Source organism: Ailuropoda melanoleuca, chromosome 3, assembly GCF_002007445.2.
Source record: "Ailuropoda melanoleuca isolate Jingjing chromosome 3, ASM200744v2, whole genome shotgun sequence".
NCBI lineage: Eukaryota > Metazoa > Chordata > Mammalia > Carnivora > Ursidae > Ailuropoda > Ailuropoda melanoleuca.
The window spans coordinates 2,571,555-2,583,362 of NC_048220.1; the positions used below are offsets into that span (position 1 = coordinate 2,571,555).

The 11,808-nt window shown below is 37.7% G+C and overlaps 1 pseudogene; it reads right to left on the reverse strand.

Annotated features, from left to right (window-relative positions):
* Positions 1-9,870: 9,870 nt before the first annotated feature.
* LOC100478275 lies at positions 9,871-10,793 on the reverse strand (annotated as a pseudogene).
* Between the last annotated feature and the right edge of the window lie 1,015 nt (positions 10,794-11,808).

Sequence of the window (11,808 nt, forward strand, 5' to 3'; positions counted from 1 at the left end):
CAAGTTTTCTGGGTTCAGAATATAGAAATTTTGTTTTCAGTTGCAAGTTGTCATGTATGTCTGCATCAGTCTCATCCTCACTAATGCATTAAAGTTGCTTCCTATTCACTAAAGCCCTTATTCTTCCTCCTTTCACTGGACCTACTGAAATACACCTGATGCAAAGGAGCATGTTACCATTTTGGGGTAGATGGAGAGTATATTTGTAACTGTTTTGTGAACGCTATTGAAAATTGGGCCACGACTCCAGGGCAGACCTCCCTGCCTCAAAGATGCTTAACCCTGACAGCTATCTTCACCAGGTGCATAGAATAATCAATATTTTAAAAGGTCATGTAGATTTATATTAGAAGGATCCTGGCAAGAAAGAGATGGTGTGCTGGAACCTCAATCTGGGTTAATTGAGAAGAATGTAAGAAGGAGAGTGTTTCTAAGGTATGGGTAGGGTATAAGGAGGCCGCTAAGAGAAAGTATTGACCACAGAGGAAGCAACAGTAGGGGACTGACTCCCCTAAGACCTGAAGGAGCAGGTAGAGGGACAGCTTATTGGGTCCTAGAGATGGCAGACATACACAATGGGCTGCCTGACAACTGTGGCTACAGAAGAGGAAGGTCACCTAGCAGACCAGAGAGAATCAAATCTTGCCATCACTCTTCTCCCTTTCAATCTCCTGCCATTCCTATCCATTGGCTAAGTGCCAATAGCATCCAGAGGGCAAGAAGCTCCACAAACACAATCCATGCAGGTCAGGCAGTTATGATGCCTAACAGAGTGGAGAAGGGCAGAGAGTGGATCTGGAGAGGAAAGAGATAGTTAGCACTGGAGTATTTTGAGAACAACTGCAAAGCAAGTGTATGCCAATGCCACTAGGAGAGGAAATGGCAAAGGACTAATCCAAATGACCATTCTGGACAGTTCTTACATAAACACAAAGTAATGCTCATCACCCAGGTTCCGTTCATATACTTTCACAGATTATATATATATATATTTGAATATATACATATATATATATTTGAATATAAATATATATTTGAATTGGGTATCGTTATCCTCTTGCTCAGAGCTAAATTATTCATCCTTTCCGTATACACTCAGCTCCCAAATTTTCTTCTTCCTCACAAGCCCTATCACAAATTCATTGATCAAAAAACTGACATAAAGACAGATTTGTCCCTCTCACTCATTCTTACCACAGCCAAAAATATCAAGCCCTGTCAGTTCACCATGTTTTCTGTATCACACATATACCCCTCCCCTGTTCATCATTTCTCACTTGGACTATTGCAGTTGCTTGCCTCCTCAGATCCCTGCAACGCATCTGCCATACCACCCACAGACTGTTTAAGATAACTCATATCTAAGGAGGGTGACCAAACATTCTGGAAGAGCTGAGATGGTCCCAGTTTTCTCTTTCCACAATGTCATTCTTTGGATGATAAATTTTGTGGTCACCTTATAAGTTTCACTCCCCTTCTTAGTGCCCCCTAGATGGCACAGTCCCTTTAGCTCTATGGATTATTTAAGAATCAGTTAATGGATCCTTTCCCTCACTTCCTGCCACTTCTGAACTTGCCCTCTTAGGTCCAGCAGCAGGTCTACTTGCAGTTCTCCAGAGGTACCTAGCTGCTTCATTCTTTTGTGTCTTTGTTCATGATCCCCTTTTGACCTGGAAGACACTTCCCTCTTCTATTTACCTAGCTTATTCCAACTCATCCTTCAAGGCCCACTTAGACCTCATTTCCTCCATGAAAGGCTTTCATGGTAACCCAGACAGGGTCATGAAACTCTGGCTCATACCCCAGCATCAGAACAACACTTTGTGTGACATGATAGCTTGTGACACTAACCAAGTGGGCAATTCTGAGCATTTATGGGTGACTCCCTGAGAAAAGGCTGGTCCTTACTTTGCAACCTGCCTCCAAGTCCAGCTTGAAAGGGAAAATAATAAGATTTCCCACACAGTTTTGGGAATTTGGCAATGTGCCATGGCATGAAAGGAAGATACAGTGCATCATGGAAGAAAGCCTAGGATGGTCTTGTTTCTCAAGGTTCCAGAGTCTCTTGGGATGACAGCCCAATTGCCCATGTACCTTCCATTGAAGTACCTTAGTAGCTGAGGTAAGGACTTTTGTTCTCATATGAGGGGTGATGGGCTATGTCCTGTGTGGTCTGTGGCTATAATTTGACACAACAATGCACATGTTAGCAGATGCAGGCATGGACAGGTAATAACATCTGGGCATCAGCCTGGCCAACATTCATGACATTACACAGTCTCTCAAAACTTAGACCCAATCCTGAGGGTTAGGAAAGGGGAAACCCCAAGTATGCTGAGGTTATCCAGAATTCCTTTATGAAATGTGGACTCAGAATAGAAATTAAAGTCATTAATGAAAAAGTAGTAACTCAACCTGCTTCATACATCTGAGAAGGTGGCCTCAGATTTGTAGCCTTCTTCTGTTTGTGTCTCTATCTTAGAGCCTATGGCAACAGCAAACACATCAAAAGCACTCAGCACAAGTTTCTTGAACTGCACTCCCCACCAGAAGGTACCCCCTCCCTGAAACTTGTTAGTGTTCATGATAGGAGAGGAGGGTGGGGAGACTCTCTACCAGTGTCTCCCCAGAGTGTAGGAGAGAAATGGGATTTCAGGGGAAGGAGGCAGGGAAACCTGCACACTTGAAGCCCAGAATGTGTAGCAGTAGGAGTAAATAGGCTTTTTAGGCTGTGTGGGAGTGACCTGTGCACATGATACTTTACGGGAAAAAAAGTTTGAAGATCAAGGTTCTTACAGGAAGAAGAAATAGTGTTACTCTGTATAGAATTAATAATTCATAATCCTAAAAACACTTCAATCCAATCACAGTTAAAGATTGAAAGCATAAAATAAATATTTCTTTTAAGAGAACTTTGAGATGGAATAAACCTTTACTGGCAAAATGTCTTTGAGAAATCAAAGTGCTGTTCTAATTATGTCTCAATGAAATAAGAGAAACTGAGTTCAGTGGTGTTTACATTCAGTGACCATAAGGGTATAATGGACACTCGTGACTCAGCCCAAGTTCTTCTTGTAGCAGAATAGTTTACATACTCCATCTCTTGTAAACTAAATATCATTCTGTTTAACTATGGACCAAAGGTCACCTAGATACCTTCCTTTTATTAGTAGTATTATAATTTCAATTCTAGTACGGTGTTATATTAATTTCAGGTGCACAACATAGTGATTCAACACTTCCATATATCACTCAATGCTCATCACAACAAGTGAACTCCTCAATCCCCATCAGCTATTTCACCCATCCCCCTACTCACCTCCCCTCTGGTAACCGTCAGTTTGTTCGCTATATTTAAGAGGTTTTTTCTTGGTTTGCCTCTCTCTCTCTTTTCCCTTTGCTCATTTGTTTTGTTTCTTAATTTTACATATGAGTGAAATCAGATGGTATTTATCGTTCTGTGACTGACTTATTTCACTTATCATCCATGTCATTGCAAATGACAAGATTTCACTGTTTTTATGGCTCAGTAATATTCCATTATTTATAGATATACACACCACATCTTTATCCATTCATCAATCCATGGACTTGGGCTTCTTCTATAATTTGATTATTATAAATAATGTTGCTATAAACATGAGTGCATGCATCCCTTTGAATTAATGTTTTTGTGGGGGGGGGTTGATGGTTTTTGGTTTTTTTGGAAATTCTGTAGTATGATTACTGGATCATAGGGTACTTCTATTTTTATCTTTTTCAGGAAGCCCTATACAGTTTTCCACAATGGATGCACCAGTCTGCATTCCCACCAACAATGCAAGAGGGTTCTCCTTTCTCCACATCCTCACCAACACCTGTTTCTTATGTTTTTATTTTAGCATTTCTAACAGGTGTGAGGTGGTATCTCATAGTGGTTTTGATTTGCATTTCCCTGATGATGAGTGATGTTGAGCATCTTTTCACTTGTCTATTTGTCATCTGGATGTCTTCTTTGAAGAAATGTCTATTCATGTCTTCTGCCCATTTTTTAATGGGATCATTTGTTTTTGGGGTGTTGAGTTTTATCAGTTCTTTCTATATTTTGGATACTAACCCTTCAACAGATGTCATTTGCAAATATCTTCTCTCATTCAGTAGGTTGCCTTTTAGGTTTGTTGATTGTTTCCTTTGCTGTGCAGAAGTTTTTTATTTTGATGATGTCCCAATAGTGTATTTTTGCTTCTTTTCCCCTTGCCTCAGGAGAAAAATGTTGCTATTGCTGATGTCAGAGACATTACTTCCTGTGCACTCTTCTAGGATTTTTATGGTTTCAGGTCTCATATTTATGTCTTTCATCCATTTTGAATTTATTTCTTTGTATGATGTAAGAAAGTGATCCTGTTTAATTCTTTTGCATGATGCTGTCCAGTTTTCCCAGCACCATTTGTTGAAGAGAATGTCTTTTTCCCATAGACATTCTTTCCTGCTTTGTCGAAGATAAATTGACCATACAATTGTGGGTTTATTTCTGGGCTTTCTATTCTGTTTTATTGATCTATGTGTCTATTTTTATGTCAGTACCATACTGTTTTGTTTACTATAGCTTTGTAATATTAACTTGAAGTCTGGAACTGTGATTCCTCCTTTATTTGTTTTGTTTTGGTTTGTTTTTCAAGATTGCTTTGGCTATTCAGGGTCTTCTGTGGTTCCACACAAATTTTAGGGTTTGTTTGTTCTAGTTCTGTGAAGAATGCTGTTGGTATTTTGATAGGGATTGCACTAAATGTGTAGATTGTTTTAGGTAGTACAGACATTTTAACAATATTTGTTCTTCCAATGCATGAGCATGGAGTGTCTTTCCATTTGTTTATGTCATCTTCAATTTCTTTCATCAGTATTTTTTAGTTTTCAGAGTGTAGGCCTTTCAGCTCTTTGGCTAATTTTATTCCTGGATATTTTGTTACTTCGATGCAATTGTAAATGGAACTGTTTTCTTAATTTTTCTTTCTTCTGCTTCATTATTAGTGTATCAAAAGCAATGGATTTCTGTACATTGATTTTGTATCCTGTGACTTTACTGAATTCATTTTTCATTTTTTGGTGGAATCTTTAGTATTTACTATAGAATCATGTCATTTTCAAATTGTGAATGTTTTACTTCTTCCTTATCAATTTGGATTCCTTTTACTTAATTTTTTTTCCTACTCTAAGTGCTATGGCTAGGACTTCAGTACTGTATTGAACGACAGTGACGAAAGTGGATATCCTTGTCTTGTTCCTGATCTTAGGGGGAAACTCTCAGTTTTTCTCCATTGAGTATGATGCTAACTGTGGGTTTTTCATATAAGGTTTTTATTACATTGAGGTATGGTCCCTCTAAACCTTTCTTGAGGGTTTTTATCATGAATGGATATTGTATTTTGTCAAAATTTTTTTCTGCATCTATTGAAATGATCATATGGTTTTTATTCTTTCTCTTACTAATGCGATGTATCATGCTGATTGATTTGCTAATATTAAACCACCCCCGCATCCCAGGAATAAATCCCACTAGATCATGGTGAATGAATTTTTAATGTATTGTTGGATTCAGTGCTAGTATTTTGTTGAGAATTTTGCATCTATGTTCATCAGAGATATTGGCCTACAGTTCTCTTTTTTTGTGGGGTCTTTATCTGGCTTTGGAATCAGGGTAATGCTAGACTCATAGAATAAATTTGGAAGTTTTTCTTCCTCTTCTATTTTTTGAAAAAAGTTTGAAAAGAATAGTTACTAACTCTTCTTTAAATATTTCATAGAATTCACCTCTTAAACTATTTGGCCCTGGACCTTTGTTTGTTGGTATTTTTTTGATCACTGATTCAATTCCTCTGCTAGTATTCAGACTGTTCAAATTTTTTATTTCTTCCTGATTCAGTTTTGGGAAGTTATATGTTTCTAGGAATTTATTCATTTCTTCTAGGTTGTCCAGTTTGTTGGCATGTAGTTTTTCATAATATTCTCTCACAAGCCTTTGTATTTCTGTGGTGTCATTTGTTATTTCTCCTCTTCTGTTTGTGGTATTGTTTATTTCAGTTCTATTTTTTTCCTTTCTTCTTTTGTGATGAGTCTGGCTGCAGGTTTATTAATTTTGTTGATCTTTTCAAAGAACCAGCTCCTGGTTTCATTGGTATGTTGTATTTTTTTTCTTTCCTTTTTTTTTTTTTTTGGCCTGTTTCTAGATCATTTGTCTCTGCTCTAATCTTTATTATTTTCTTCCTTCAGCTGGCTTGTTTTTTGTTGTTTTTGGTGGTGGTGGTGGTGGTGTTCTTTTTCTAACTCTTTTAGGTGTAGTTTGGGTTATGCCTTTGAGATTTTTCTTGCTTGTTGAGGTAGGTCTATATTGCTATAACTTCCCTTTTAGAACAACTTTTGCTGGATCCCAAAGATTTTGGATCATGGTATTTTTATTTTCATTTGTCTCAATGTAAATTTTTATTTCTTTGATTTACTGGTTGGTCCATTCATTGTTTAGTAACAGTACTTGACCTCCATATGTTTATGGTCTTTCCAGTTTTTTCTTGTGATTGATTTCTAGTTTCATAGCTTTGATCTTTTTGAAGTTGGTAAGACTTGTTTTTTGGTCTAACGTAATTTCTTCTGGAGACTGTCCCATGTGCACTTGAAAACAATATGGATTCTGCTGTTTTAAGATGGAATGTTCTCAATATATCTATTAAATCCATCTAGTTTGTATCATTCAAAGCCATTGTGTCAGTGTTGATTTTCTGTTGTCATGATCTGTCCATTGATATAAGTGGGTATTTTTGTCCCCTTCTATTATTGTACTACTATCAGTTACTTCTTTTGTGTGTTAACTGTTTCATGTAAGGTCTAAAATGAGTCTCTTGTAGGCCTTTTGGGGCCTCCCTCATATGCAACTGTTTTCTTTCCTCTTGCTGCTTTTAAAATTATTCTTTATCACTGCTTTTTGCCATTTTAATTATTATGTATCTTGATGTGGACCTTCTTGGGTTGATTTTGTTTAGGGATCTCCACACATCTTGGATCTCAATTTCTGTTTCCTTCACCAGATTCAGGAACTTTACAGCTATTATTTCTTCAGATAAATTTTCTGTCCCCCTTCTCTCTCTTCTCTTTCCAGGATCCCTATAATGTGAATGTTATTATGTTTGGTAGTGTCACTGAACTCCCTAACTCTATTCTCATTTTGCATAATTTTTTTTCTCTTACCTGCTCACCTTGATTATTCTTCCTTATTCTGTCCTCCAGGTCACTGATCCTTTCTTCTGCTTCCTCTAGTCTACTATTTATTACATCCAGTGTTTTTCATATCACTTATTGTATTCTTCATCTCTGATTTTTTTAAATCTCTTTGTTAAGGGTTTTATTGATGTCCTCCACTCTTTTCTCAAGATTAGTGAGTATCTCTTTGGTCATCACTTTAAATTCTTTATCAGACATATTTCTTATGTCCATCTCACTTAGATCTCTTACTGTGATCTTGTCCTATTCTTTAATTTGGGATACATTCTTCTGTCTCCTCATTTTGTCTAATGCTCTGTGTCTATTTGTGTGTATTAGGAAAGTCAGCTACTCTCCTGCTCTTGAATATAGTGGGCAGGGTGCACAGTTTTAACAAGATAGCGTTAGTCCTTTGCCACAGGGGACATGCCTGCTTTGCTGAGAACAGGGATGCCCAAGGCCATTCTGAAAAGAATGCATGGGTGGGATGTGCAGTTTTGGGTTTTTTTTGTTTTTTTTTTTTAAAGATTTTATCCACCTATTCAACAGAGATAGAGACAGCCAGTGAGAGAGGGAACACAAGCAGGGGGAGTGGGAGAGGAAGAAGCAGGCTCAGCAGAGGAAGCCTGATGTGGGGCTCGATCCCACAACGCCGGGATCACGCCCTGAGCCGAAGGCAGACGCTCAACCGCCGTGCCACCCAGGCGCCCCAAGGGGATGTGCAGTTTTAATGAGGTGCATTGATCATTGGGACATGACACTTGCTTCACTACCAGGACTTGAGACACTACAAAGCACACAGTTGGAAGACTGTGTTGTCAACATTTATGCTGGTGTTCTGGGGTCGGGGACACACAGCACCAGGACTGAGGCAGCCCCGGCTCTAGGAAATGGGACATAGTGTAAGCAATTTAGATAGTGAATGATAGCAACATACTAGTTCCCACAGGTGGCCTTGTGTTTATGCTAGGGGGCAGAGGGGGAAATGGCACCTGCCAGCTCCTTTTTTTCTGGAGTTGTCTCCCAGTGATCTCTTTCCTTCTTGGATATGCTCTTCAATTAGTAAATATCTATCTTTCTTGTATGCCCCAGGTGTTACTCAAATTGTTGCTTATGTGCTATATCCGTGTGGACTTTATGTTGTGCTGTCTCTTTAAAGGTGGTGGACTCAGTTTCCTATTGCTATCCCAGCTCTCCCAGAGCTAAACCTACTGATTTTTTAGGTTCCAGGTTTTAAATCCTGCTAGTTGTAAGAACTCTCAAAACTTGATCCTGCTGCTTTTCAAAGCCAAATGCTATGGGGATTTGTCTTCCTTGTGCAGGCTTCCTGATGTGATAGTCAGTTTCTCACTCTTCTACAGCCATATTTTCTCCCTCCCAAGTATGGCCATGATCCATTTAGCTCTCCACCACATCTCCATTCTTCCCATCCTCTTCAATGTGACCTCTTCTCTACCTTTAATTTTGAGGCTTGTTCTACCAATCTTTGGGTTATTTTCTGGGTTATTTACATTGATGTGAGTGTTATCTAGTTCTATGTATGGGACAAGGTGAGCTGAGTGTCTTCCTACTCCACCAATTTCCCCACACAAAGCTTTATATATACTTCAATTTTTTAATAAATTATTAGCCTAATATAAATTTTTCCTTTTTAGTTTCAATCTTTTAGTGCCCTCATGCATTAACTCTTTCCATTATAAAAAGAATGTGGCTGAATTGTTTTACCTCATCAGTCAATCTCTGATCTCTGGCTGCAATTCCCAGTTTTCTCTTTCCCAAGAAGCAATGAAGCACATAAGTCTGTGATGTAAGATTCACACATATGCTGAGAGCAGCTGCATTTTCAGCATTAAGCTTACTCCCTTTCTCCTCATCAGGAGTTTCCTTACAAGTTCATAATGGGAAAAAATGTTTCAATATTATATTGAGAATTTAGCTGTTTTCTAGCAGAATTTTTCAGGCTTTCTAGTATACCATACTGTGGTATCTAGTATGCCATACTGTGGTATCTAGTATACCATACTGTGGTATATTTCTTTATAAAAATACAAAGCTACAAAACAATCTGCTACAACATAGAAAGTATGTCTTCAAAGAACAAAATGCAAATACTTCCTATGATGCTGACAGACACAAAGTTGTACATATAAAAAATAAAGTGTGCGTTTCATAAAGTATTTGAGAATAATACATTTGGCTTTAAGAATTCTTGATTACTTCAATGGGGTAATGAGAGTATGGTTATATTTAATTACATCATTATCCATGATTAAACCAGATATAATCAAAAGCATATAGTAAACTCAAGTACTGTTTGAGTCTGAAGTATACAACAATGCATATATAAAATACTTTTGTTTAACATACACCAGCAAGGGTCATTGCTATAATTTAATTAATAGATATGTCTTATTAGGGCAGATCTCTCAAAATAGGGGCATCCAAATAATCATAACCATGAATTTTTGACAATAATTTTAGAAAAGGTAAAATAGTGCCCCATTCAGGTGCAACTGTCTTGAATATGTTTTATTCTATGAGTCTGGTTATTTATCTACACATGTTAATTAAGCTGGATAGTTTGAAAATATGCCCAAACTAAAAATTATTTATGCCCTTGAAGAATTTTACCTTATTAAAATCTTAATATGGGACATTCTGATTACACATCCCACTTGTGTAAAAGAAGTTAATGAGGGTGTTCAAGCCTTTAAGGGGCTTAGATTGTGAAGAGGACTTTCTCATTTTTGCAGAAGCACAGCCCAGATATTATTGTCTATTATTATTTTTGATCATCACGAAAGGACAGATTGTTGGATAACAAGAGGGGAGAAAAAAAAGCGATGATCTCCAATCTTTGTACATTATATCTATATATTATGTAAATGGTAAGGCAAGTTTTGTTCCAATGAAAGAAAACAAAGCAGCTCACCAGTGTCAGGATTGTGTGGGTGGCCTTGGTTTCAGGTGAGGATCTTGGGCAAATCTGGTCCTGTGGACATGCTGGACTATCTTGAGATGTGTGAAGAGGAACTTTACCATGCACACACTGGTCCAGAGCATGAGGGACATACACAGAATATCTCATAAGACGATGTCCCCTAGAAAAGCAGCCTCTGAAGTTTGTCAGGTTCTCTCCCTCTACAGTATGTCAGAGAATACACTGGTCCAACTTCTGTGGTGTTGTACGGGGCCACGGTGGCTATGATGACATGGAGGTAGATCAGCATGTTGATGATCCAGAAAGAAGAGAAGGCAGGAAAAATGTATGTGGAGATTTTGGGTTTGAGCCATGCCCACCTAGAGTTGCTGGGAATGATAATTATGGCCCAAAAAATACTCAGGAAAGATGTGGTACAGAGAGAAAGATCCTGTGTGACTCTGTGGATGTAGAGTACTGCCTTACAACCAATGTCTTCCAGGAAATTTCTTATTCCAAAGGCATTTATTACTTCTGGAATCCCACTGAAAACAATTGTAATGATATTAGCTAAAGTTAAATGCATTAATATCAAATCTATAGGCTTTTTTATTTGGGGCTGAAGTAAGGTGTTAATGTTTAACATGAGTAACAATATATTCTCAATAAAACTGATCACAAATTGAGACAGAAAAAATATTCCCAAAATAGTGTCACTTGAATTTATTATATTCATGGCCTCTTCTACTCTGGATAGACTCCTTAACAGTCTAAAAAGAGGAACAAAAATTCTGTAAGCTTGATAGAAATAAAAGGACTCTATGGACAGCCCATGAGGTATGATTGCTCTCGACAGTAGGTTGTGCAAATGCTCTGTAACAATATTCAGGAAATGAAGAATTAGTTCTAGAGGCATATGTCAAGGATTATTGATGTCCCTTCAGGGGAATATTAGGGTTGAAACAAAACATGCCTTATTCATAAAAATGTTACTGTAATTCTGAGAAATAAATTGGCTATCCTGAAAGATTATTTTTTACTCATGAAAAACAGTATTTCAGATTTATGGAGATTTTATTTAAGTTCTATGTATGTATTCTTAATTGTACGTGATAATTTTTCATTTTCTTCCATCTTCTGTCATAAATAACAGAAAATCCTTCAGGTATTTTAATGTTTATTATTACATTTCTACTATACATGACACACATTATTGTTATCATTATTCAGCAGAAGTACTCCATCTCTAGAGTCCCACATGACCATCTGGCTCTGTAAATTCCTTTCCTGGCCTTTTCTACATGCTTTCCCACCCCAAGACCCTTCCAATTCACATTATGAATATCAGATCAGCTCATAGGTCAGTTCATTGCATCCTCCATGTCTACTTTGAAAATTCGCTTCCTGTCTGTCCTACTCTGAAGTCACTGCTTCTCTAGCATCTCTCTCAAGTAGTGGGATCTTTCTCTCCTTTTCCCTATGCCACAGGATTGTAAGTGAGAATGTTCTCTTTGATGCCAAGCATATTCAGATAATTCTCCATCACTCCGGCTTTGAAATATTTGTCATCATTCCATGAATGTCACTCTTTTTTGGAAGAAATCTGCTGACCCAAGTCATTCTCCTCCATAGCTACTGACTTATTATGACTCTCCCCAAAT